The following is a 24,187-nucleotide window of genomic DNA, read 5'->3' on the forward strand; positions in this document are numbered from 1 at the left end:
GTGAGGACCCAGAGTCTGGCAGAGAACCCCAGAGGGTACGCCTTGCCGCTCATGTACATACAGGTGGAAGGGTTTAGCATAATCCGGCAGACCCAACGCAGAGGCCATTGTTAGGCTGAGGATCATCATCATCATCATCATCATCAACATCATCAATCGTATTTATTGAGCGCTTACTGTGTGCAGAGCACTGTACTAAGCGCTTGGGAAGTACAAATCGGCAACATATAGAGACAGTCCCTACCCAACAGTGGGCTCACAGTCTAAAAGGGGGAGACAGAGAACAAAACCAAACATAGTAACAGAATAAAATAAAAAGAATAAATAGAATAGAATAGATAAGTACAAGTAAAATGAATAAATAAATAGAGTAATAACTATGTACAAACATATATACATATATACAGGTGCTGTGGGGAAGGGAAGGAGGTAAGATGGGGGGATGGAGAAGGGGACGAGAGGGAGAGGAAGGAAGGGGCTCAGTCTGGGAAGGCCTCCTGGAGGAGGTGAGCTCTCAGTATGGCCTTGAAGGGAGGAACAGAGCTAGCTTGGCGGATGGGCAGAGGGAGGGCATTCCAGGCCCGGGGGATGACGTGGGCCGGGGGACGACGGCGGGACAGGCGAGAACGAGGTACGGTGAGGAGATTAGCGGCAGAGGAGCGGAGGGTGCGGGCTGGGCTGTAGAAGGAGAGAAGGGAGGTGAGGTAGGAGGGGGTGAGGTGATGGAGAGCCTTGAAGCCCAGGGTGAGGACTTTCTGCCTGATGCGCAGATTGATTGGTAGCCACTGGAGATTTTTGAGGAGGGGAGTAACATTCCCAGGGCGTTTCTGGACAAAGACAATCCGGGCAGCAGCATGAAGTATGGATTGAAGTGGGGAGAGACACGAGGATGGGAGATCAGAGAGAAGGCTGATGCAGTAGTCCAGACGGGATAGGATGAGAGCTTGAACAAGAAGGGTAGCGGTGTGGATGGAGAGGAAAGGGCGGATCTTGGCAATGTTGCGGCAATCAACTCACCATGCATAGCTTTAGAAAGCTATTAAGTCATGCCTCGGACTCAATTTCTCTATAATAAATTTACTCTTGGAGTACGTTTATTTTTAATGTAGTATTTATTAAGAATTTACTATATGCCCAAGGAGAGTGTAAAGTGATGGATTAGTGTAAAGGATAATCAGACAAAATTCCTGTCCCCCATGGATGTCACAGTCTAAGAGATAGGGAGAGCAGTTATTTCCTCTCCATTTAGAGACAACGAAACTGAAGCACAGAGAAGTTATGTGACTTCTACAAGGTCACTTGACTACCAAGTGGTGATGCAGGATTAGCAGCCACATGCTCTAACTTCCAGGCCCTTGCTCTATCCACCAGACCACGCTGCTGTTAGTTTTATTGGAGTTTCTTGGAGCCCAGTACCGTGGTTTTTGCATCAAGCTTCACTGCCTCGACTATCATCAGAGATTGACATCTCTGAATATCATAAATTTCACTCTATCCTTTTAAAAATGAGGAGGCCACAAAGGTTCCCTCCTTTTGTGACAGCCTAAGGCCTGGAATCCATCTTCTTTGACCAAGTCACTATTACCTCCAGACTAGAACACTTGGTAATCTGTAACATATCTTTCTTATCTCCAGGAGAATTCATTCAATCGTATTTATTCAATCGTATTTATTGAGCACTTACTGTGTGCAGAGCACTGTACTAAGCGCTTGGGACGTACAAATTGGCAACATATAGAGACGGTCCCTACCCAACAGCAGGCTCACGGTCTAGAAGTCAGATGCCTCTGGGCTACATCTGACCATGGATGCTGATAAAGAGATAAGGTAAGGAAGTAGTATTCACTTAGCCTCCCCCTGGAGTGAGCAAAACAAGGCAGAGCTCAGCCATACTAGACCCCATAAGAGTCGGACCCAGAGAACAGCCCTTTGTATCAGGACAAGACCACCATTAGCTAGTCTAACACTCTCCTCTACACAGAGTTTGGAACCCCTTTCTATGATGGCACTTCTAGGAAGATGGGGCACATGGATGGTCCTCATTTGTATGTGAGTAGACCCCCTCAACCTCCACTTCGACCTAGGTGAGCCAGATAGCTCACTACCGTTTTTGCACTGAATGCACCTTTGACCAAGGGAAATCTGAGTAGCTGCTGGCTGTGTTTGTGATTGATGTTTGTACTGAATGTGCTTTGACCGAGGTATCCAAGTAAGCTATGGCCATGAATCAAACTATAGTGATTTGGACCTAGGTGAGCCCAGTGACTCAGGCCATGTTGTAATTAATTTGCTAACATATTGAATTGACTAGGTGAACGCAGACATTAAACCGTGTTGTAATGAATTATATTAGATGATCTTGGGGAGCCTGTTTTTTAGGCCTTAAGTTTCTGCTGCTTCCTTTTTATGATACTCTTCTTGTGTCTGTACACAGGGGACTCAATAAAGATATAAAGATCCTTCCCTTTTTAAACAAAAAATGTATCTTGGCTTGTTCTTTCTATCTCTCATCTCTTACCATCCAGTGAAAGGGGATTCTGAAACCCAGGTCTTATCACACTGGTCACACCTTCCCAAGGAGGCTTCTCACACCTTGAGGGAGGGAACCTTAGACACAAGTCCCAGGAAAGCACGGTGCACATCGTTATTCCTCAGAGAGTATATGATGGGATTCAACATGGAGGTGTTGATCCCATAGAAGAGAGAGATCATCTTTCCACGCTCCAGTGAGATGGGGGACAGGGGCTGCAGGTACATGTAGTTCGCCGTCCCAAAGAAGAGCAAAACCACCAGCAAGTGAGAAACACAGGGCTCGAAGTCCCAACGGCGGCCCTTCGCTAGTGGGATCCTCAGCACGGACAGGACGATGAAGCAGTAGGAGATCAGGATGAGGGTCATGGGGATCAGGAGGAAGAGGAAGCTGTTGAAGAAGAGCTCTGCCTCATTGGCCACGGTATTGACACAGGACAGCTTGAGCAGGGCAGGCACCTCGCAGAAGAAGTTATTCACTCGGTAGCAGCCACAGCAGGGCATCTTCAGCGTCCATGTGGACTGGAGCACTGAGGTGCTGACCCCCACTGAACCATGAGATGGCTACTAGCTGGAAGCAAAGCCTGTAGTGCATAATAGTGGAGTAATGCTGGGGTTGGCAGATGGCCACGAAGCGGTCAGAGGACATGGCCATCAGGAGGATACATTCATTGGAGCCCAAAGCCAGAAAGATGAAGATTTGACCCACACGGCCACCATAGCTTGATGGTTCTGTGTGTGCTGCGAAGTTTGACTAGCATCTGAGGGACGGTAGTGGTGGTGTAACAGAGATATAGAAAAGAGAGGGTGGTGAGGAAGAAGTACATGGGGGTGTGGAGTCGTGAGTTCACCCGACACAGCAGGATGATGGTCACGCTTCCCAGGATGATCAGGAAGTAGGAGACAAGAAAGATCACAAAGAGGGGCAGCTCAAGCCAGGGCTGGTCTGAGAAGCCCAGCAGGATGAAGTTTAGTGAGGAACTCCCATTGGCCAGGTCCATGCTGGCTCACCTCTAGGACAACTGCAGGACAAAAGAGAAACCAGAGCGAGGAGGATAAAGACCAGCTCACCGTTTGTCATGTCTAGGACGAGCAAAGGTCTGGCAGCTGAACTTATATGGGGATTACAGAGTTGAGAAAGAGGGTGGGAGAGAGGGAGACAAATCATTAGAAAGTGCTTACTATAATTGTCAGGTTAAATTTGAGTTAATTTGAGTAAGTGAGGGGAAACTAAAAAATAAGAATGCAGGTATTTATTGAGCCCTCCCTGTGTGCTCAAGTGCTGTGCTATGCCCTGGGGTAGATAGCAAATAATCAGATCAGACACCATCCTGGTTCCACACCAGGTTCTCTTAATCTAAGAGGAAATCTGTCTTTAGTTCTGACAGTAATGTAAACTGAGAAGGGAGATGGAGCACTGGGGTGCGGGTTAGAAAAAGGAAGCACTATGAGTGGGAAAGCTGCATGTGAAATGAAGATCAGTCTAGGTAGTAGTTGGTGGAGGAAGTAGGTTGGGGTTAGTATGTCTAGAGCATGACTGTGAAAGAGAGCTTGATGAAAATATAATTCACTCATGAAACATTCTGGGCATGCCACCCCTCTCCTCAAAAATCTCCAGCGGTTGCCTATCAACCTCTATATCGAACAAAAACTCATCACTATTGGCATCAAAGCCTTCCATCACCCTGCCCCTTCTTACCTCACCTCTCTTCTATCCTTCTACTTTCCAGCCCGCTCACTCTGCTCCCCTGGTGCTAACCTTCTCACTGTGCTTCATTCTCACCTGTCCCGACATCGACCCCTGGCTCATGTCCTACCACTGGATCACCCACCCTCCTCAAATCCACCAAACTAGCACACTTCCCCTTTCAAAGCCCTACTGAAGGCTCACCTCCTCCAAGAGGCCCTCTCGGACTAAGCCCCCCTTTTCCTCAGCTGACCCTCCCCTCCACGTTGCCACGTTGCCTCAAAGGTAATAAATACCTATGGTCTACTCCTCTCTCCCAGCCCCACAGCACTTATGCATATATCTACAGTTCTATTTATTTATATTTATGCCTGTTTACGTGTTTTAATATGTATATACCTATATTTCTACTTATTTATACTGATGCCTGTTTACTTGTTTTGATGCCAGTCTCTCCCCTTCTGGACTGTAAGCCCAGTGTGGGCAGGGATTGTCTCTCTTTATTGCTGAATTGTACTTTACAAGCACTTACTACAGTGCTGTGCACACCGAGTAAGCTGAGTAAGCACTCAATAAATACGATTGAGTGAATAAATAAGAACTTCTGCCATATAGGGTGTGAGGGAATAGAATGGGATATTAGAGGAAGGGAAGGCAGGGTCAATCCCTGGAGGATTTTCAGAATCCATGGCTGAGGGAGATACTGACAGTGAGGAGACAGAAGGAGGCCCGAAAAGATCTCAGTAGCATGAACTCACCCTGTATATGGTTCTGCATAATCATCAAGGTCTGAAAAATCTGGGTGGGATTTGGGGATGGAAGGAGAGAGGGTTGATGAGAAGCAGGAATGTCTCACTTGCTTGTTTGTACTTCCCAAGTGCTTAGCACAGTCGTCCCTCAATAAATGCAGTTTCTATGACTGCTGTTACTGCTACTCAATCCCCAAATGTGATTATCCCACACCAAGGGAAGTGGAGATCTGGTGAGGTCATAATTCGTTTGATCAGGTTAGCTAATTAAACCAGATAATTCAGACCCCAGAGTGGATTCTGTGGCTAGAATTATCCTGCTGAGCTACATACAGTGATCAAATCAGCCAGTTCTTCCTCAGTCCTAGAGTTCAGTCAGGATATTTGAACTAGTCTCTGTGAGAGTATAGGCAAGCTACTTATCCTCTCTGGTCCCAATCTGTGAAACGTGGCTCAGAACCTGAGCACCTATCTGCCTCCCAAAGACCATGCGAGGTTTTGTGAGAGTGGGGATGTGATGCCTTTGGGACAAAAATGCATGACATTCATTCTAATATTAATACTTCCTTTCTGAAGGTCCACTGGGTACTGATGTCACGTGGAACTGAACGGTGTGTGCGGTGCATTCGGGATTGTTGTGGGAGGCGGTGCATATGTCTGTAAACCCTTTATGATCCATGGAATCATTCTGAGCTCGACTCGCATTCCCTTCTTCACACACAAAGATAGAGACAGAAACATGGAGAGGGAGAGAGAGGACAAGAGAGGAGAGAGAAAGAAAGAGAGGCAGTGGTAGAGAGAGCAAGAAGAAAGAACCAGGAGAGGGAGAAAGACTGGTCAATCACTCACTGGTATTTTCTGAACACTAACAGCACTGTGGTAAGCACTTGGTAGGCAGAGTATGAGGATCAGGACCAGGCAGAACAGGAGGGCTAGGACCAGGCAGAAAAGGAGAGTCAGTACCAGGTGTAGGAGGAGGGCCACGGCTAGGTAGATGAGAAGGGCCAGTACCAGGTCGAGGAGGTGGGCTAAGACAAAGCAAAGGAGTTGTCCATGACGAAGTAGAAGAGGAGGGCCAGAAACAGCCTAGAAAGACTGTGTTGACTATGTGTTGTAGGAAGGCCAGGACCAGGTGGAAGAAGACGACCAGAACCAGGTGGAGGAGGGGGGCTACGGCCAGATGGAGGAGGAGGTCCAGAGCCAGGTGGACGAGGAGTGCCAGCACAAGGCCAAGGAGGTGGACCAGGACAAGGCAGAAGATAAGGACCGGGACCAGGCCTAGGAGGTCGGTCAGGACCAGGGGGAGCGGGAGGGACAGGAATAGTGTAGTAAGACAGTCGGTACCAGGCAGGATAGGAGGACAAGAACCAGGTGGAGGAGATGGGACAGGATCAAACAGAATAGGAGGATCAGGACCAGGCAGAGTTGGAGGGTCAGGTCCAGGCAGAAAATGAGAGCCAATACCAGGTGAAGGAGGAGGGCCACCACTAGGTAGATGAGAAGGGCCAGGACCAAGTTTGGTAGTGGGCCAGGAAATGGGAGGGGGAGAGGGGCAAGACCAGATGGAAGAGGGCCAGGAACAGCATAGAAGGACTGTCATGACCAAGTGTTGTAGGAGGGCTACGACCAGATGGAGGAGGAGGAGGACTAGGACCAGGTGGAGAAGGAGGGTCATGACCAGGTTAAGGAGGAGGGCCAGGACCAGGTATACGAGCAGGGCCAGGATGAAGCGGAGGAAGAGGTCCAGGACCAGGCAGAGGAGGAGGATCAGGACCAGGTGTAAAAGAAGGAGTACCAGTACCAGTACCAGCTGAAGGAGGAGTGCCAGGGCCATCCGGTGGAGGAGGACCAGGACTAAACAGAATAGGAGGGTCATGACCAGGCAAAGTAGTAGGACCAGGACAAGGCGGACAAGGAGAGCCAGTTCCAGGTGAAGGAGGAGAACCACTACCACGTAAATGAGAAGGGCCAGGACCAGGTCGAGGAGGTGGGCCAGAAAAAGGCAGAGAAGAGGGTCGGGCCTAGGTGGAGAAGGAGAGGAATTACCAGGTGGAGAAGAACGACCAGGACTAGGTGGACGAGAAGAGTCAAGACCAGGCCGAGGAGGTGGGCTAGGAAAAGACAGAGAAGGAGGGCCAGGACATGCCTGTGAAGGAGGACAAGGACCAGATAGAGAGGAGGGTCAGGACCAGACCGAGTAGGAGAGCCAGGACCAGGCAGAAAAGGAGATCCACTACAAATTGAAGGAGGAGGGCCACTACTAGGTAGATGATAAAGGCCAGGAGCAGGTCGAGGAGGTGGACCAGGACATGGCAGAGGGGAGGACCAGGACCAGGTGGAGGAGAAGGGCCACGACCAGATAGAGAAGGAGGGCCAGGACCAGGTAGATGAGAAGGGCCAGGAACAGGATGAGGTTGGCCAGGACAAGGCAGAAGAGCAGGCCAGGACCAGGTGGAGGAGGAGGGTCAGGACAAGATGAAGGAGGAGGGCCAGGGCAAGGCAGAGGAGAAGAGCCTTTACCAGGTGAAGGAGGAGAGCTAGGACCAGGTGAACGAGAAGGGCCAGAACCAGGTCATGGAGGTAGGCCAGGGACAGGACCAGGCCACAGAGGTAGGCCAGGAAAAGGAGGAGAAGAAGAGCTAGGACCATGCGAAGGAGAGCCAGTACCAGGTGAGGGAGGAGGGCCAGAAAAAGGTGGAAGAGGAGAGCCTTGACTAGGTTTCGGAGGTGGGCCAGGATCAGGCGGAGGACGCGGGCCATGACAAGGCTGAGGAAAGGACCAGGACCAGGTGGAGTAGGATAGCCACGAACAGGTGGAGGAGGAGCCTGGGGCTCCTGGGGCTCTGGGGCTGTGAGGCCCTGGTTTTCTGGGCGTCCTGGTAAACTCTTGGGACTCCAGGGCTTCTGTGGATCTGGGTCTCTGGGCCCCCACACTCCTAGAGCTCTGGGGCTGCTGGGGTTCTTGAGCTTTCAGTGCTCTGTGGCTCTTAGGCCTTGGGGCTCCTGGGTCTTGGGCTCTGGACTCCAGGACTCTGGTGCTCTTGAGGCTCGGAACCTCTGGGGAACCTGTGACTCTGGTCCACCTGGGGTTCTGGAACTAAGGGGTCTAAGTGCTCCTGTAGCACTGGTGTTCCTGAGGTTCTGGGATTCTGGGTCTTTGAGACGGGACTTTTGGAATGGCACTGCTCCCGGGTCACAGGGCTCCTAGACTTCAGGGGCTCTGGGGCTCTCGGGTGTTTAGAGCTCTGTACTCTGGGCCTCTGGCTCTCCAGGAGCACAGTGGATCTGGGGATCTGGGGATTTGCGGCTCTCGGGTCTCTGGGATTTGAGTTCTGGGGACCCTAGAGCTCCCGGGCTCTGGGCCCTTGTGACTCCTGGGGTTCTAGGGATCCTGGAACTTTTCGGCTCTGGGACCTTCGGTATCCTGGAGCTCTGAAACTCTGAGGCTCTGTGGCTCTGGGGCTCATGGGGCTCCAGTATTCTGGGGTGCTAGGGTTTGGTGGCTCCTGGGGTTTTGGGGCCTCGAGTGTTCCAGGGAATTAGGCCTCTGAGGATATCTGGGAAGAGGGGATCTGGGCTCTGGGTCTTTGGTGCTCCTGGGACTCTGGAGCTCTGGGCTCTTGGGCTCTGGCATGCCTGGGGTTCTGGGGCTCTGGGGCTCTGAGACTCTGGGGTTATTGGGACTCCGGTGCTCTGGGGTTGATGGGATTATGAGTCAACGGAGCCTTGGGGATCCTGGGGCTCTGGGACTCTGGAATCTGGGGCTCCAGGGTTCTGAGTAGCTGGGGTTCATGCCGTTCCTGGGACTCCAGAAATCCTGGGACTATAGGTCTCCTGGAGCTCTGGGTCAATAGGGTTCCTGGGGTTACTGTGACTCCAGGACTCTTGAAGCTCTGGGGATCTGGGGTTCAGAGGCTTGGAGAATCCTGGGACACTAGGGATCTGGGCTCCGGCTCCTGGAGCTCTGTGGCTCTTTGGGCTCTGTGGATCCTGGGGTCTGGGGCCTCTAGGGCACTGAGGCTCTGGAGCTCTGTGTTTCTTGGGTTCATGGGACTCCAGGGCTCCTAGAGCTCTGAGGATCTGGGTTTCTGGTGTTCTTGGGACTCCAGGGCTCCGGGGGATCTGGGTCTCTGGATTTCGAAGCTCAGGGAGCACTGTTGATCCTAGGTTTTTCAGGATTCCTGTGCACTGGGGCTCTGGGGCCGTGGGGACCTGGGGACCTGGTACTCTGGACTCTGGGGCTTCTGAGGTTCTGTTACTTTGGGGTTTCTGGGGATCTGGGGCTCTTGGGCTCAGGGGCTTCTGGGGTTCTCATGACGAAAGGGCTTCTGGAGGTAAAGGTCTCTGTGTCAGAGGCCTCTGGAGCTCTGGGGCTCCTAGAACTCTCAGACTTCAGGTGCCCTAATGATCCGAGGATCTCGGGCTCAGGGCTCCTGGGGCTCTGGGGCTCTGGGGCATTGAACACTTGGGCTCTGAGAATCTGGGGTTCTGGGCTCTGGGGCACCTGAGACCTTGGGGTTCCTGGCGCTCTGGGTCTCTGAGTTTTTGGGGTTCCTAGGGTTCTTGGACTCCAGGCCGCCAGGGCCTGGGGAATCTGGGGCTATTGGGCTTTGGGGCAACGGGGACTCTGTGGTTCCTGGGACCCTGGGACTCCTTCCTTGGGGGTTTCTGGGATCCTGGGGCTCTGGGACTCTCGGGGGTGTAGGAGCTCAGCCTCCCGGTGCTGTGGGGCTCTGAGACACTGGGACTCCAAGAGCTCTGGGCCTCTGGCATTCCTCATGTGCAGAGGATCTGTGGCTTTGGGCTCTGGGGCTTCACGTGCTCCTATGGCTCTAGGGGTTCTGGGGATCTGGTTCTCCTGGGACTCTCGGGTCCTTTGTATTTGTGGCTCCTGGGACTCTGAGTATTGTGGCATTTGAGCTCTGTGACCCTGGAGCTCCTGGGGCTCCATGGCCCTTGATTCTGGGGTTCTGAGGCTCCTGGGGATCGGCGGCATTGCGACTCTGGGGCTCATGCAGTTCTTGGAACACCAGATCTCCTGGTTCCCTGGGAATCTGGAGCTCTGGTGCTATGGTGCTCCAGAAACATTGGGGCTCTGTGCCTGGGGCACCTGGGGCTGTGAGGCTCCTGTGACTCCGGGCCTCTGGCTCTTGGGGCTCTGTGGCCTTGGGATTCCTGGGTCTCTGTGGCCTTTGGGACTCCTGGGGCAATCACGCTCTGGGTATTTGGGTTTTGGGTCTCCTAGGGCTTTTGGGCTCCTGGAACCTGGGGCTCCTGTGTCTGGGGCTCTGGGGTCGGGGGAGCTCCTTGGGTTTTGGGGACTCGAGCGCTCTCAGGGTTCAGAGTTATGTTGCTTTATGGGCTCTGGGGATCTGTAGGCGCATCAGATTTGGGACTCTGGGGCTTTGGGGCTCCTGGGTCTCTGAGATCCTGAACACTGGGGCTCTGTAATTCCTGTAGCACAGAAGTTTAGGACTCTGGGACTTTGAGCTCTTGGGACCTCTGGAGCTCCTGGGGCTCTGGGGGTCTTGTGGCACACAGGCTCCTTGGCATTTTGGGTTCTGGATATCTGGGACCAATACAGTCCTGGGAATTCCAGGGCCCGTGGGCCTCTGGTGCTCTCGGCCTCCAGGCATTCTTGGAGCACCGCAGCACCGGGAGCTGTGAGGTCTGGGGACACTGGCACCTGGGGGATCCTGGATCGCTGGGGATTCTGGAGCTCTGGTGGTAAGGGGCTTCTGGAGCTCTGGGGTCTTGGGGCCTTGGGGCTCCTCGGGCTGTGGGTGTACTGGGGCTCTATGGCTCTGGGCTCTGGGGCTCTGGGGCTCGTATGCCTTTGGGGATATATGGTTCCTAGGGCTCTTGGGACTTACTGACTCCAAGGAATCCGGGGTTTTGGGGCTCGGGATCTGGGTTCTGTGGTCTCTGAGTCTTCTGGGGGTCTGGGGCTCTGGGTCTCCTAGGTGATTGTGCCTCCAGGGCTCCTGTGGATCTGGGGGTCTGTGGCTTTGGAACTCTGTGGCTTTGGGTTTATGGCAATGCTGGGGATATTGGGCTCCTAGGACTCAGGGCCTCTGGAGTCTTTGGGCTTCTGGTGCTCTGGGGCTCTGAGCTCTGAGACTCCATCATCATCATCGTCATCAATCGTATTTATTGAGCGCTTACTATGTGCAGAGCACTGTACTAAGCGCTTGGGAAGTACAAATTGGCAACATATGGAGACAGTCCCTACCCAACAGTGGGCTCACAGTCTAAAAGGGGGAGACAGAGAAAAAAACCAACCATACTAACAAAATAAAATAAATAGAATAGATATGTACAAGTAAAATAAATAAATAAATATAGAGTAATAAATATGTACAAACATATATACATATATACAGGTGCTGTGGGGAAGGGAAGGAGGTAAGATGCGGGGGATGGAGAGGGGGACGAGGGGGAGAGGAAGGAAGGGGCTCAGTTTGGGAAGGCCTCCTGGAGGAGGTGAGCTCTCAGCAGGGCCTTGAAGGGAGGAAGAGAGCTAGCTTGGCGGATGGGCAGAGGGAGGGCATTCCAGGCACAGGGGATGACGTGGGCCGGGGGTCGATGGTGGGACAGGCGAGAACGAGGTACGGTGAGGAGATTAGCGGTGGAGGAGTGGAGGGTGCGGGCTGGGCTGTAGAAGGAGAGAAAGGAGGTGAGGTAGGAGGGGGCGAGGTGATGGAGAGCCTTGAAGCCCAGCGTGAGGAGTTTCTACCTGATGCGCAGATTGATTGGTAGCCACTGGAGATTTTTGAGGAGGGGAGTAATATGCCCAGAGCGTTTCTGGACAAAGATAATCCGGGCAGCAGCATGAAGTATGGATTGAAGTGGAGAGAGACACGAGGATGGGAGATCAGAGAGAAGGCTGATGCAGTAGTCCAGACGGGATAGGATGAGAGCTTGAATGAGCAGGGTAGCGGTATGGATGGAGAGGAAAGGGCGGATCTTGGCAATGTTGCGGAGCTGAGACCGGCAGGTTTTGGTGACGGCTTGGATGTGAGGGGTGAATGAGAGAGCAGAGTCGAGGATGACACCAAGGTTGTGGGCTTGTGAGACGGGAAGGATGGTAGTGCCGTCAACAGAGATGGGAAAGGCAGGGAGAGGGCAAGGTTTGGGAGGGAAGACAAGGAGTTCAGTCTTCGACATGTTGAGCTTTAGGTGGCGGGTAGACATCCAGATGGAGATGTCCTGAAGGCAGGAGGAGATGCGAGCCTGGAGAGAGGGGGAGAGAGCAGGGGCAGAGATGTAAATCTGGATGTCATCAGCGCAGGTGCTCGATGGCTCTGGGCCTCTGGATCTCTGGGGTTCCTATGGTGCCTGTGATTCTGTGGCCCTAGAGAATTTGGCCTCCTGAGTTCTGGGGCTCTGGGGCTCCTAGGATTTTTGAGACTCCAAGGCTCTTGGGGCTTAGGGCTCTGTAGCTTCAATGGATCTGGGGTTTCTCCCTGGGAGGGTCTGGCACTCCTGGGGCGCAGGGTACCTTGGGCTTTGCTGCTGCAGGAGCTCCTCGGTCTCTGGGAGTCTTGGGACTCTTGCGTTCTTTGGCCTTGTTGACCCTGGGTCTCTAGGGCTCTGGGGAAGCTGAGACTCTGGGTCTCTGGAACCACGGGATTCTCTGGCCTCTGGAACTCTAGATTCTGTGGCTCGGGGACTGCTGGAGCTCGTGGGCTCTGGGGCTCTGGGGCTCATGCGGTTCTTGGGACTCCAGGGCTCCTAGGGTTGTGGAAATCTGGAGCTCTGGGCTCTCGGGCTCCTGGGGCCCTGGAGTTCCAGTGGCTCTGGTGCTCTGGGGCTCTTGGGACTCTGGGGTTCTGGGGCCTTAGGGATCATGGGGCAGTCGGATTCATGAGGCTTTGGAACTCTGGACCCTGGGTCACTAGGGCCTTATGGATCTTTGGGCTCTGGGGCCCTTGATTCTAGAGCTCTGGGTCTCCTGGAGATTGGAGTCTGTGGATCTCTTGGAGTCCTTGGAACTCCAGGGCTCTGGGGCTCCGGGAGCTTCTGGAGTTCCTGGGGCTCTGGAGTTCTGGAGATTTTGGGGTTCTTGAGACTCCATGGCTTCCGAGGTTTGAGGGATCCGGGCTCTGTGGCTTTGAGGCTCCTGGGAATTTGGGGTTCTGGGCTATGGGGTTCCTGGATCTATGTGTCTCCTTGGAATCTGGGGCTCTTGGACACTGGGATTCTGGGGTTCTTGGGGTTATTGGGAATCCAGAGGTCCTGGACTTCTGGGGATCTGGGTCTCTGGGACTTTGAGAGTCCTGGTACTCTGGGCCCTGGCGCTCCTGGGGCTCTAGGGCTCTGAGGTCTTGGGGCTTCTGCGGCTCTGGGCCTTCTGGCGCTCTTGATCTCTGGGTCTTCTGGACTCTGGGGCTCTGGGGACTTTTGGCAACTGAGACTCTAGGGTTCTTGGGGCTCCTGGGGTGCTTTGGACTCCAGCAATCCCTGGATTCTAGGGATCTGGGACTCTGGGACTTTCAACATGTTGGGAATCTGGGACTCTGGGGCTCTTGGACTCTAGGGCTCCTGGGGCGCTAGGGCTTTGGCAACCTGGGGCTCGGGGGTTCTGTAGCTCTTGGGGTTCAGGGGCTCAGAACTATGGGGCTCTTGGGTTCTGGAGTCTTGCGGATCCTGGGGGTCTCGGAATCCTGCTACACGGGATCAGGTATTTTGTAGATCCTGGGGCTCTGGGGCCTTGGGACTCCTTAGATTCTGGGATTCTGCTCTCTGGGGCTCCCGGTGTTCATGGGACTCAAGGATTCCCCAGGCTCTAGGGCTCTGGATCTTTGGGGTTCTGGGGTCCTATGGCAATAGGGCTTTGGGGTTCTTGGGACTCCAGGGATCATGAGGCTCTAGGAATCCAGGGCTCCGGGACTTGGGGGTTAGTGGGGCTCTTGGACTCCTAGAGCTTGGGGACTGTGGGACCTTGGGCATGCTGGGTCTCTGGTACTCTGGGACCTTGGGGCTCCTGGGACTCTGCGGATCTGGGGCTCTGGGGTTCAATCACTCCTGGTTTCCTTGTCTCCAGGGATCCTGAAGTTCTGGGGATATAGCGTTCTGGAGTGTTGGTGTTCCAGGGACTCTAGGACTCTGGTTTCTGGGGCTCCTGGGGCTCTGGTACTGCTGTGGCTCTGGGGGTCCTGGAACTCTGGACTCTAGGGGCTCTGGGTGATCCTGGTGATCTGGGGCTCTGAGACCCTGGGGGTCCTAGGGCTCTGGGTCTCCTATATCTCTGAGGATCTGGGGCTCTGAAACTTAGGGTTCCTATGACTTTAGGGTTCTGGGTTTTGGGGTCCCTGGGGCTACGAGGCTTCTGGAGCTCTGATACTCTTTGGCCGTGGGGCTTCTGGAACTCTTGGGCTCCTGGGTCTCTGGGACTCTGGACTCTGGGGCTCTAGGACTTCTGGGTTTCCTGGGGGTACTGGGGACTTGGGGCTGCTGAGGCTCTGAAGCTCCCGCGGCTCTGGGACTTTGTGTGGCTCAAGGGCTTCTGGCGTTCTTGGGAATCAAAATCTCCTGGGGCTCTGGGGTTTGGGGTCTCCTGGGGCTCTTGGGATACTGGTGCGCTGGGACTATGTGCCACTGTTCTAAGAGCTGGGGTAGATACAAGGTAATAACGTTGTCCCACGTGGGGTTCACACTCTTCATCCCCATTTTACAGATGAGGGAACTGAAGCACAGAGAAGTTAAGTGACTTGCCCGAAGTCACACAGCTGGCAAGTGGCGGACCCGGGATTAGAACCCATGAACTCTGACTCCTAAACCAGTGCTCTTTCTACTTAGCCACACTGCTTCTCTGGATTCTGAGGCTATTGGGCTTTAGGGCTTTGCGGCTCTGAGGCTCTTTTGTCTTGGGGCTCTTTGGGCTTTTGGGATCCTGGGACTCTTGGGATCCCAGGTCCTGGGGCTCCTGGGGCTCTGAGACTCTGCGCTATGTGTCTCTGGGTCTTCTGGGACTCTGGCGCTCCGGGCACTCTGCCGCTTTGGGCTCTTGTGGCTCCGAAGCGTTAAGACATTACAGCTCTTAGGGATCTGGGACTTTGCTTCCCAGGGGCACCTCAGGCTGTAAGGATCCTACCGCTCTGGGCTTCCTGGTTCTCGAGGCTCTGAGGTATTCGAGCTCCCTCGGCTCTGAGAGTCTGGGACTCTGAGGCCCCTGGGATTTTGAAGAATACAGGGTTCCTGGGGCTCTTGGTATTTGGGGTTCTGGGACTTTGGAGCTACTGGGACTCTGGGGTTCTGATCTCTGTGGCTACTGGGGCTCTGCACTCTCGGCAACTGGGGCTCTGGTTTCCTGGGGGTCCGAGTCTCTGGGGCATTTTGGCTCCTTGGGGCTCCGGGACTCTGGGTCCTTGGGCCCCTGAGTCTCTGGGCCTGCTGGGTCGTTGGGCCCTAAACCCTGTGGCTCTGGGCCTCCTGGGCCTTGGGGGTTCTGGGGCTCCTGAGTGTCAGCGGTTCTGGGACCCTGGGGCTCAAGGGGCTCTGGAGCTCCGGGTTGTTTGGGCTCCTGGTGTTCATTGTGCATCAGGGCTTCCTGGGCTCTAGGGATCTGGGCTAAGGGACTCCTGTGGCTCCTGGGGCTCTGGGATTCCGGGGCCATGTGGCTCATGGGGCACTGGGACTCCTGGGATTCTGGAACTGTTTGTTCTGTGGCTCCTGGAGCTCTTGGGCTCCTGCATCTCTGGGGCTCTGGAGCCTAGTGCTCCTGAGGTCCTGGAAATCTGTGACCCTGTAGGTCCTTGGACTCCGGGGTTCCTATGTTTCTGGGGCTCCTGGCTCTCAGGGACTCCGGGTCTACTGGGCTTCCGGGGCTCTGGGACGTGGGAGTTCCTGGGTCTCTGTTTTTCTGGGGCTTTGGGGCTCCTTTTTCTCTGGTGCTCTGGGGCCTTGGGGCACTTGAGCCCTTGAGCGCATGAGGCTCTTGGGTGTTGGGCCTCCTGGTTCTCTGGGACTTTGTTGATCTAGGGCTCTATGTTTCCTGGTTTTCTTGGGACTGCAGGGCTCCTGGAACTTTGGGGCTCTGCGGTACTGGTGCTTCTGGGATTCAGGGATTCTAATCTCTGGGACACTGGGACACATGGACATCTGGGCCTCTGCACTCTAGGCCTGTCGGGTTACTGGGGGCTCTGTGGCCTTGGGCCTCCTGAGGCTCTGGAGATCCAGTAGCTCTGGGGCCCTGGGGCACTTGGGCCTCTGGTTATCCTGAAGCTCTAGTGCTCTGATGCTGTAGGACTCCATAGGCTCTTGGGACTCCAGGGCTCCTGGGGCTTTGGGGATTTAAGGCTCTGGGGCTCCTTTGGCTCTGAGGTTAAGGGCTATTGGTCTATGGGGCACTGGGGCTCCTAGACCTCCTAGAGCTCCGGTACCTGGAGGTTCCTTGGTCTTTGGTGCTCCGGGACCTTGGGGTTCCTAGGGCACTGGGGCTTCTGGGGTTCTTTGGACTCCAGGGCTCCTGGAGTCCTGAGGATCGAGGGCTTTGGGCTTTGCGCCTCCTGAACCTCCTGGGGCTCTGACATTCTGTACAATGGGTACTGGTACTCTGTAGATTGTGTTCCTGGACCTCGGGGCTCTGGGGCTTTGGGTCTCCTGGGGCTCTGGAGCTACTGGGACTCTGGGATTTGGGGCCTTTGGGGCTTTGGGGGCTCTGGGGCTCCTGGGGCGTCTAGGACTCTGGGGCATTAGGGTTCCAGGAGCTCTGTGGCTCTGTACCCTGGGGTTCTGGGGCTCCTGGAGCTCAGGTGCTCTGGGGAATCTGAAGCTCTGGTGTTCTCGGGGCTGTCGTTCTGAAAGCTCAGGGGCTCTGGGGCCATGTGGTTCTTGGGTCTGTGGGCCTCCTGGGGCTATAGGATTCCCGGGACTTTTTGGCACTGTCGGTCTGGAGTTGTGGGGTCCTGGGGTTCATGGGACTCCATGGTTCCTAGGGCTCTGGCTCTCTAGTGTTTCTAGGCTTCTTTGGGCTCTCTGTGTTCTGGGGCTCTAGAGCTCTGTACTCTGGGGTCTTAGGGCCACTGGGACTCTCGGGCTCCTAATGTTATGGTACTTCGGGGTCTCTGGGGCTCTGAGGATCTGGGGCACTTGAGGTTCCTGAGACTCCAGGACTCCTGGGGTCCAGGTCTCTGGGTTCCGGGGCTGCTGGAGCTCTGGGGCTTATAGGACTTTCGGGCTCGTGTTGCAAGTCCTCTGGCTCTGGAATGTGAGGCTCTAGTTCTCTGAGGCTCTGCGGTCCTGGGGCTCTGCGGCTCTGTGGCTCTGTGGCTATGGGGCTCCTGGAGTTCTGGGGCTCTGGATTGTGGGGCTTCTGGAACTCTGGATTTCCAGGGGCTCTTCAGCTTTGGGGTCCTGTGGTTTCTCGGGTACTTTGGGCTCCAGGGCTCCGGTGGCTAGGCTCCTGTGGCTATTGGGATTTGAGGTTCTGTGGTTTGTGGGTTCCTGGGACTCTAGGCCTCTGGGACCCTGGGCCTGGAGGCTCCTAGGAATCTGGGGCTCTGGGACTCTGGGTTATGACGTACCTGGGGCTCAGGCACTCCAGGAGGTAGGGGGCTCCGCGGGCTCTGGGGATCTTGGGAATCGGCGAGCTCTGGTCCTCTGGACTCTTGGACTCCTAGACTCTAGGATTCTGGGGCTTCTACAGTTTTTGGGACCCTAGCGCTCCTTGGGTTCTGGGAATCTGGAGCTCTAGCGCTATAGAGCTCCTGCGACTTTGGGGCTCTGGGGCTCTAAGGTCTCCGGGTATCCAGGAGGTTTTGTTGACAGAGGGCTCCTGGGGCTCTGGGCCTCTGGAGTTCTGGGGATCTGGGGCTCTGTGGCCTTGTTGTGCCATACCTCTAGGGCTCTGGAACCTTGGTGCTCTGGGGACCTGGGGCTCTTGTTTCTGGTGTTCATGGGCTCCTGGGGGTCTTGGAACTCCAGGGACCCTGAGATCTCGGGATCTGGTGCCCTGTGGCTTTTAGACCTCTGGGATTGTGGGCTTTGGGCTCTGGAGCTTCTTGGGCTATGGGGATATCGTGCTTCAGGTACCTGGGTCCTTGGAATGCTCAGACCTTGAGGCTCCTGGGATATCTGGAGCTCTGGGCCTTTGGAGCTCCTGGGATATTTGGGATCTCAGACCTAGGGGATCCTCTGAGTGGGGCTCTGGGGTTTGGGGACTCCTGGGTTATTTAAAATTCCAGGACTCCCGGGCCTCAGGGCTCTGGGGCTTCAGGGGATCTGGGACTCCCTGGGCACAGTGGATTGGGGCTCCGGGGCTTTGGAGTTCCTAGGACTCTGGGGCCCTGAAATCTTGGGCTCTGTCACTTCTGGGGCACAGGAGATCTGGAACTCTGGAATTCTGCACTCTGGGGTTTCTGGGGTAGTGGGGTTCTGGGGCCTTGCTTCTCCTGGTTCTTTGGCGCTCCTGGGTTCTCGGGATCTGGAGCCTTGGTGCTGCTGAGGCTCTGGCTCTCTAGGGTTCATTGAGGCTCTGGGGTTTTCGAGCCTCTGGCCTCCATAGTTCTTGTTCTTTGGGGCTCCTAGAGATTCCAAGGCTTCTGGTGCTTAGGGGCTCCGGGGGTGGGAGGCTCTGGCCCTTCTGGGGCATAGGGGATCTGGGGTTCTGAAGTGATTGGGCTCCAGAGACTTTAGGACTCTGAGCTCTGGGATAACAGAGGCTCTTTGGGCTCTGGGGGTCCTGGGTCTGTCGACCAAGATGGCCTTGTGGCTCCTGACTCTTTGGGACTCTGGAGAAGCTGGGACCATGGGTCTCTTGAGCCTTAGGACTCTTTGGGTTCTAGGGCCTTGGATTCTAGGACTCTGGGGTCCCTGGAGCCCAAGGACTCTGGGATCTCTAGAGCCCAGGGACTCTGGGACACATGCAATTCTTGGACTCCAGGGGCTCCAGAGACTCTGGGATTCTGTGGTTCAGGGGCTATGAGGCTCCTGGGATTTTGAGGCCCCTGGGGCTCTTCGAATTCCAAGACTCCTGGAGTCTAGTATAATAGGGATCTTGGACTTTAGGGCTACTGAGACTCTGGGAATCTTCGCTCTGGAGCCTCTGGGGGCCTGGGGTCTTGGGGTCTTGGGGCTCCTGGAGCACCGGGGCTCCTGGGTTCGGGGGATCTGGGAACCTGGGGTGGAGGGGGATTGTGGGTTCCTGGGACTCTATTGCTCTGGGATTCTCTGGTGTTGGAGTTCCTGGGCTCTGGGGTCTGAGCTCTGGGGCTCCGGGGTCTAGGGGCTCCTGGGGCTCTGTGTCTCTGGGGCTCTGCCGACTGGAGGATCCTGGGGCTATGGGTCCTTGGGGCATCTAGGGATTTGGGTCTCCTGGGTTTATAGGGATGTGGGGCCTTGAGGATGCTGGGGCTCTGGGGCTCTGGGAGTCTTTCTACACTAGACCTCTGGGCTTTGGGGCTCTTGCGGCTCTGGGTCTCTGAGGACTTGTGGCTCCTGGGACTCTGAGGTTCTGGAGCTCTGGAGCTTCTGGTGTTATGTGATCCTGGGGCTTCTGTAGTTCTGGGGCTCTGGGGCCTTGGAGAACCTCGGGCTCCGTGTCTGTTACTCCTCAAGCACGAGGGATCTGGGTCTCTGGGTCTCCGGGTGCTCTGATGTTGCCGTCTGCCTCCACGTGTCCAGCGCAGTGGGGAGACGGGCACTCGCAATGGAAGAACGCAGGCCAGGCGAGTCTCAAGGTGGACAAGGAGACTGTTTATTGGCTTAAGCAGCAAGATTTTTATATCTTTCAGTCACATTCTGTATTTTTCCATGTTGCTGTGTTTATAACTAACACAGCCATTCTGCAACCTTCAAAACCAGTAACAAGAAACACCCGTCTATGCAAGACCAATAGGGCCGATAACAAGTAACTCTTGCCTGTCCACAGCTCTCCTCTCAGTTCCTTGTAGGTCTTCCTGTGAGCACGGAAGGCCTTGCTTACTACTTAGGTCCAGTAATTGATGGGCCAGATGTTTGGTCTGCCACAAGTCCCCCTTTTTGTTTTTGAAACAATTGCAAAGCATGGAGTTGAGTAAGGCAAGGTGTGACAAATCAAGGGAGACATTCGAAGAATGCCAGGCTCCTTGGAGCCGAGTTCGGATCGTGGACCACGAAAACCCGGGAAATGTGGCATTATAATAATATGGGGTCACACAGATATGAGGGTAACGATAATCGCAACGTTGAAAAGAAAGTTGAGTGCGCAGAGCATCAACCTCATTTCCTAATTCTGTAAGAGAGTGCTGTAGAAGAGAGAGGCGAGCGGTAAAGGCTTTATCTAATCGTAACTGTGTTTGCAGAGCATCAGAAACATTTCTTGCAAGGGAATTAACAAAGGAGGCCTGTGTTATTTCAGTATGCAGGGTAATAGAGGATAAGGTGGTAGCAATAATAAGGGATGTCAAAGCAATAAACCCAGTGATTAACAATCCAACAAACCGACGATGTCGCCGTTTTGAAATACGAAAATGATCAGCTAGCATCTGCAGGGCAGAATCCGCAGGGGACTCAGCCCAAGGGTGGGATAATGAGGTGGGTAGTATAGCATGACGTGGTTGTTCTACTATAAGAATAGTAGCAGTGGCATCACGGGCAGATATACATTGGGTAAGTCTACAATTATCACATGTAATATTCCAGAGGGAAGGGAAGGGGATAAGGCACGGGTAGCCAACAAGGAAGGCTTGTGGTGGTAATATACATGCTCTTATTTGCCGGTCTTCCATATGGACTGGGATAGAATCGAAAGGGACCTGTAATCGAGCAAAAGCAAGTGTGATTGGACCCAAAGCAGCAAAAGTCCTCCAAAGGTGTAGGTACAAAGGGGAGGAAGTTCCGGCACGAGGGGAACCTAAAGCCTGGAAAGCATCCGTGGGCAGAAACCCAAGATAACCATGCAAAGGGGATAAATAAGTAAGGTTGTCAGGTCCGCCCCAATTCAGTAGAGTGGCTGGGAATACGTGAGAGGACAAATGAATAACCGTGGGAAAAGGTTGTCGGCACGTTTGCCAGATAGGCAAAACAGACTCTGATGGTGGCCAAGACGAGCTGGCAAACACACAAGAAGGAAGTTCGGGTACCGAAGGTGAGGTTCCCAGATGACGGGATACAGCAGTCAAACGGGTAATCCCACAGTACACCGAACAGGGCTGGGGTTCACGCAATTCTCTTTCTTGAGCCCAAGTAGTGAGGGGGAGCAGAGAAAGACACGGGCTTGGGGTCGGAGCTGCAGAGAAACATATAGGAGTGCGAGTAGCAAGGAGGGAGACATTGACAAGTGCCTCTTCCCCTGGTCCTTCCCATGGAATCGCATCCCCCCCTACAAGATCAGAAGCATTAGTGAGAATATCTCCCACCGGGTCCTGCCACGTAACGGGCCGCACCCACGGAGGGTACGGAACAAAAGTCCAATAGTCCTCAGTAATCACAACAGTGGAGGAGGCGAGAATCAGGAAAGTGATCATCATTTTTAGGAACTTTGCTGCTGATCCTCCAGAGGAAGGGTCGCGGAGTCTGTATACTGGTTCTCTGTCAGCTCCTGAAGTACGCAGGGTGAGGGAGAACGCACTGTAGAAAGGACGCGCTGTATGTTCTTTGTAGGTATCCAGATCGGGCGGTCCTCAGTTTCTGGAAAGACACAAGCATAACCTCGGCCCCACGTTAATAAGGGATCTGGCCCTCGCCACTGTCGCGTGAGGGGGTCCTTCCATTTTACTCTTTCTGGGTGTTCTTTAGTGTCCTTGCCACCCCATTTTTCAGCAGGGGTGAGACCTTTGTCATCCATGGTTAAAAAATCAAGGGTATATATAGCGGATTGTAATTGTCTATGGGGAGAGGTCAGTTCATCTCCCCCTTTTTGTTTTTCCTAAAAAGGCTTTGAGCCAACGATGACGATTTTCGACAATGGCTTGACCCGTGGGATTGTATGGAATACCCGTAACAAGGCGGATAGCAAAAGTATTACAGGAAGACCGGAACGCCTTAGAAGTGTATGCGGGGCCATTGTCGGTTTTCAATACCTGTGGAATTCCCATAAAGGCAAAAGCAAGAAATAAATGATCCATAACATGTTTGGCTGATTCACCAGTGTGAGCCTACGCAAAAGTAAATAATGTACAGGTATCAACAGTAACATGAATAAACGCCAATCTGCCAAAGGGAGGGTAATGCGTGACGTCCATTTGCCACAGCTTTCTTGGCGCAAGACCACGGGGATTCGTGGCTTCAGAGGCCGCAGGTAATGTAGTAACACAGGAGGTACAAGCTTTCACAATGGCCCGCGCGCTTTCCCGAGAAATGCCAAATTGACGGCGCAACATTCCTGCCCCTTGGTGGAAGCGCCGGTGGGCTTGCGAAGCTGCGGCTGTAGCATCTGAAGGGAGAAGAGTCGGAGCCAACAGTGGTGCAACAAAATTAATAGCCTTTGGTGTGCCAGCAATTTCCCTAGTAAGTAGGTCCACACAAGCATTACCTTCAACCAATGGTCCGGGGAGGGACGAATGCGCCCTAATATGAGAGATATAAAAACGATGAGAACGAGCGCGAATCGTTGCTTGAAGTTCCTGGAACAAAGGAAAAAATGGCTGCCTCGGAAAACTGGAGCGCAGCAGTCTCAATGTGAAGAGTAACAAAGCATGCATACCGGCTATCGGAGATAATATTAAGTGAATGAGGGAAATCGCGAAGGACTGACATCACAGCTACAAGTTCCGCGTGTTGAGCAGAATGGGACAGAATGGGGATAATGCGGGAAGTGTCCGGAGGACAGTAATAGGCAGCTCGGCCTTTTGTTCCATCTGTAAAAACTGTGGTAGCCCCCGGTATTGGGTCCGGAACCGTGATGCAGGGGAATACCCATGCAAAAGGTGAGAAAACCTTTAATCGTGGAATATCTGGGAGACCAGTAACCCAAGCCCCGGTATGCATTGCCAAAAGGATCTGCCAATCGGGATCGTTGCCAAGAAGTGTGGCAAGTTGATCTGAAGTATATGGTTGGTATAATGCAGAGGGTCCGGTCCCAGAAAGGATGGTAATGCGCCGAATTAAACGACCCAATAACTGGGCTACCAAAGTCGGATATGGGGAAACAGAGCGGTGGGGCTGAGTGGGCAAATGCATCCACTCAACCAACTGTTGCTCTTGACATATAACCCCTGTAGGCATGACAGAGGTGGGAACGACAACGGCGGATAAGGGTATCCCTGGGGTGACACGGTCCACCGTAGCCTGAGCCAATTTTTTGATGACCTGCTCTAACTCCCGGGCGGCTTCTGGTGAAAGGGAGCGGGGGGAAGAGAGCTCCGGGGCTCCACGCAAGGTTGCAAAAAGGTGAGATAATTGATCGGTGGGGATTCCAAGATGAGGGCGCACCCAGTTTAATTCCCCCAATAATTTTTGGAAATCATTAAGGGTTTTTAATTTTGAAACATCCAAGGTAGGGTTCACAGGTGACACTGTCCGATCTGTCAAAATATGTCCCAGATAGGTGATCGGGGGCTTTGTCTGGACTTTCTCGGGTGCAACCCGCAGCCCTCCAGATTCTAGAGCCGCCAGAAGAGCAGGCTATAAGGTGTGTAGTTGAGCTGTGGTGGCGCAAGCACATAATATGTCATCCATATAGTGAATAATATATGCCTCAGGATGCGTGACGCGGAGCGGCGCTATCAGAAGTGCAACGTAAGTCTGGCACATTGTGGGGCTATTTTTCATTCCCTGGGGGAGGACCGTCCAATGATATCGCGTAGTAGGTTGAGTCCTGTTAGCCACAGGGACTGAAAACGCAAATCGAATACGATCGTCCGGGTGGAGCGGAATAGAGAAAAAACAATCCTGAATATCTACTATTAATATCGGCCAACTCCTAGGGATCATAGCCGGGTTCTGGAGCCCAGGTTGCAGTGCTCCCATCGGCTGCATCGTCTTATTGATTTCTCTGAGATCAGTCAACATCCTCCAGGCCTCCGAGCGCTTTTTTATCACAAAGACAGGGGAATTCCAAGGGCTATCGGAGGGTTCAACATGCCCCGCCGCTAATTGTTCCGCGACTATCACTTGTAAAGCAGCCAATTTCGGGGTTGGTAGCGGCCACTATTAGATTCATTGTATAGGACGACTGTAACCTATAATCGCGAACACTTTTCCGCAACTCCTTAATCAACTCATAAGGGAGAGAGTCATACTGAGCCGGCCGGCCGGGAAGATACGCCACGGGCATCGCTTGCAGTAGCTGTACATCCCC

General features: G+C 53.9%; 1 pseudogene; it reads right to left on the reverse strand.

The window, feature by feature from the left end:
* Positions 1-2,586: 2,586 nt before the first annotated feature.
* On the reverse strand, positions 2,587-3,530 carry LOC119923787 (annotated as a pseudogene).
* Positions 3,531-24,187: the final 20,657 nt, after the last annotated feature.

The sequence above is a fragment of the Tachyglossus aculeatus genome, unplaced genomic scaffold (assembly GCF_015852505.1).
Source record: "Tachyglossus aculeatus isolate mTacAcu1 unplaced genomic scaffold, mTacAcu1.pri scaffold_263_arrow_ctg1, whole genome shotgun sequence".
Classification (NCBI taxonomy): Eukaryota; Metazoa; Chordata; class Mammalia; order Monotremata; family Tachyglossidae; genus Tachyglossus; species Tachyglossus aculeatus.